The sequence below is a fragment of the Rhincodon typus genome, chromosome 12, assembly GCF_021869965.1.
Source record: "Rhincodon typus isolate 14 chromosome 12, sRhiTyp1.1, whole genome shotgun sequence".
NCBI lineage: Eukaryota > Metazoa > Chordata > Chondrichthyes > Orectolobiformes > Rhincodontidae > Rhincodon > Rhincodon typus.
This window is the reverse complement of record NC_063343.1, coordinates 3,701,478-3,705,239: the sequence shown is the minus strand read 5'-3', so window position 1 is coordinate 3,705,239 and position 3,762 is coordinate 3,701,478. Positions and strand designations below refer to the sequence as shown.

The window sequence follows — 3,762 nt, the reverse complement described above, 5'->3', positions numbered from 1 at the left end:
TGGACTATGTTTTAAATGGTAAAAAATTGCAGCACGGTGCTGTGCAGAGGGACTTGGGTGTCCTTGTGCATGAATCACTAAAAGTAGGATTGCAGGTGCAGCAGGTAATTAAAAAGGAAAATGGAATTTTGTCTGTCATTGCTGGACGGATGGAGTTTAAAAACAGGGAGGCTATGCTGCAGCTGTATAGGGTCCTGGTGAGGCCACACCTGGAGTACTGTGTGCAGTTTTGGTCTCCTTACTTGAGAAGAGATATACTAGCACTGGAGGGGGTGCAGAGGAGATTCACTCGGTTGATTCCAGAGTTGAGAGGGTTGGATTATGAGGAGAGACTGAGTAGACTGGGATTATACTCACTGGAATTCAGAAGAATGAGGGGAGATCTTATAGAAACATATAAGATTATGAAGGGAATAGATAAGGTGGAGGCAGGGAGGTTGTTTCCGCTAGCAGGTGAAACTAGGACTAGAGGGCATCGTCTCAAAATAAAGGGAAGCAGATGTAGGACTGAGGTCAGGAGGAACTTCCTTCACCCAAAGGGTTGTGAATCTGTGGAATTCCCTGCCCAGTGAAGCGGTTGAAGCTACCTCGCTGAATGTTTTTAAGGCAAGGCTAGATAAATTTTTGAACAGTAAAGGAATTAAGGGTTATGGTGAATGGGCGGGTAAGTGGAGCTGAGTCTCAAAAAGATCAGCCATGACCTTATTAAATGGTGGGGCAGGCTCGATGGGCCGGATGGCCTACTCCTGCTCCTAGTTCTTATGTTCTTATAAGGAAGGGGGGTGGGTCCGGATAGGCTGCTCTTCAGAGGTGCAGTGTGGACTTCATGGGCTGGCTGGCCTGCTTCCACACTGTATTCTATGATTTTATATGATGGCGACAACATCTAGTTTTCTCCTCCAGTCTGGTGTAGTGAAGTGACTCACCCTTTTTGGCAAATTATGGCAGCTGTTGATTTCTGTAAAAGGCTACCTCCTGGCACCTGTCCTAAGCTTGTCCTTTCTAACCCTGAGACTGTCTCACTGCCTAGGTGCAGTATTGTTCTAGGTTTACCTTCTCCATCCTGATTGTCTATATTGTAGGAAATACAACAGGCCTAGAGTCATAAAGCTGTACAGCACAGAAACAGACCCTTTGGTCCAACTCGTCCCTGTCAACCAGATATCCTAAATTAATCTAGTCCCATTTGGTCCATATCCCACTAAACGCCTTCCTATCCATGTACCCATCCAGATGCCTTTTAAATGTTGCAATTGTACCCAATTCCACCACTTCCTCTGGCAGCTCGTTCCTTCCACGCACCACCCTCTGTGTGAAAAGGCTACAGTGTCAACTTTCCAAAATGGAGACGCATTCTGCCTGGATTAGAAAGTTTGTTCAATCAGAAATGTAACTGAATCTTCCTTCTATCCAATGGGATTAATGTCCAAGCTCTATTCCCTTCTCCTGCAGAGGCGACGCTCCACACGTCCCTAATGAACAGCTCAGTGAGGAAGCAGTGCTGAGGATAATTGGGAACGTGTCACAGCTCATACAGCATGTTTTCCCTGGTGAGTGTTGACATTGCCTGGCCTCTGATGGGCAGGAGCTGGAATGACAGACAATGTTGGACCCCAGCCCACAGCCTCTGCTCATTTGCCAGCGTCCAATGGGAAGAAGAGATCATTGCTTAGAAAGTATACAAGTGAAGCCAGCAGAAAGCAATGGACTACAAAATACCAAATGGTTCAACGTGTTTATGCCAGCAATATAAAGCATAATATCAATGGAGCCACAATTATTGACAACATATTAATGACTTGGCTAAGGAAAGGGAATCTAGTGGGAGGTTGAGAGGTGACCTTATAGAGGTTTATAAAATACTGAGGGATATAGATAAGATGAATGGCAGGTGTCTTTTCCTTAGGATTTCAAGACAGGGGATCTATTTCTTCAGGTGAGAGGAGAAAGAGTTAAAAAGGACATGAGGGGCATTTTTTTTACACAGAGAGTGGTTCGTGTGTGGAATGAACTTCCTGAGGAAGTGATGGACGTGGGTACAGTTATAACGATCAAAAGACATTTGGATAAGTACATGATTAGGAAAGGTTCAGAGGGATATGGGCCAAGCGCAGGCAGGTGGGACTAGTTTGGTTTGGGATTATAGTCGGCATGGACTGGTTGGACCGAAGGGTCTGTTTCTGTGCTGTATGACTCTGTGACTCTACTATAGCCAAGTTTGTGGATGACACAGAAATAGGTGGGAAGGCAAGTGGTGAAGACGACAGAAAGAGTCTTTAGAGAGATATGGATGGGTTAAGCCAGTGAGCAAAAGCATTAGATGATGGACTATAATATGGGGAAATGTGAGGTTATCACTTTAAAGGGAAAGAGGATTTTAGAGGAGCTGAATATTATTATTTCTTTTCTCTATTCATTTGTGGGATGTGGGCATCGCTGGCGGGCCAGCATTACTTACCCTAGCTGCCCTTGAGAAGATGGTGATAAGCTGTCTTCTTGAACCACTGAAGTCCTCCTGCTAAGTGGAGAAAAACTGCAGAAAGCTACAACACAGAGGGATTTGAGAGGCCTCATGCGTAAACTACAAAAATCTAGCAGACAAGTTCAGCAGGAAACAGGGAAAGCACGTGGAATGTTGGTCTTTATTTCAAAGGGAATGGCATGTAAAAATAGGGAGGTTTCGCTAAAATTATACAAGGCACTATTCAGACCACAGGTGGAATATTGTGAATATTGCCCCTTATCTAAGGAAAGATGTACCAGGCCATTATTAGGTTGATCCTAAGTATGGAGGGGCTATCTTATGAGGAGAGACTGGGCCTGTACTCACTGGAGTTTGGGAGAATGAGAGAAGACATTATTAAAGCATACAAAGGGACTTGACAGCAGAGTTGGAAGAAGTTGTTTCCTTTTGTGGGAGAGTCTAGGACCAGAGGGCATTATCTCAGAATAAGCGATTGCCCATTTAAGACAGAGATAAGGAGGAAATGTTTAAAAATGGAAGAAAATTCTGAGCTTTGGGAAAAAGGCGAGGAAGTGGAGTTGAGGGCTATCAGCTCAGCCATCATCTCATTGAATGGTGAAGTTGACTTAATGGGCTGAATGGCCTACATCGGGTCCTATTTCTGATGGTCAATGAAAGTCAATCAATTCCCATTATTGGCCAACGTCAACTGTGGGCAGGCATCAGAGCTATGCCTAATTTTGCTTTGACTTGAAGAGCATAAAATCCCAGAGAACAGTCAAGAGTAAAGCCCCTGAATCCATTTCTTGCTGTTTGGGGCTGGTCCGTGGGAATTAAGGTCAACTGTACGGTCGCAATTATCACAAATCTACTTGGTGTCCATGGCTCAGCTCCTCACAGTACCAGCTATGGGAGTGAAGGTTGAATCTTCATTCCATACTCTGTCTATGGCACTATAATTTTTTTTATAAATGAAGACTGAACAAAAAGACAGATTGGTAGAAACTTTCTTACAATCTCCAATTGGACTAACATCTCAAATGTTATCTTATGGATTATGCAGTCTGCATCTTGTAGATGATGAAATGAAGGCAGAACAAGGTTTGAGTGTGAATGTCCCCTCCCAATCATAGAATCCCTACAGTGTGGAAGCAGGCCATTCGGCCCCTTGAGTCTGACCCTCTGAACAGCATCCCACCCAGACCCACCCCATCTCTGTAACCCTGCATTCCCCATGGCCACCTAACCTGCACATCTTTGGACTGTGGGAGGAAACCGGAGCACCCGGAGGAAACCCA

The 3,762-nt window shown here is 44.7% G+C and overlaps 1 pseudogene; it reads left to right on the top strand.

Moving 5' to 3' along the window:
- The window catches only part of LOC109920766, a 31,530-nt pseudogene that overhangs the window by 6,849 nt on the left and 20,919 nt on the right, over nt 1–3,762 (top strand).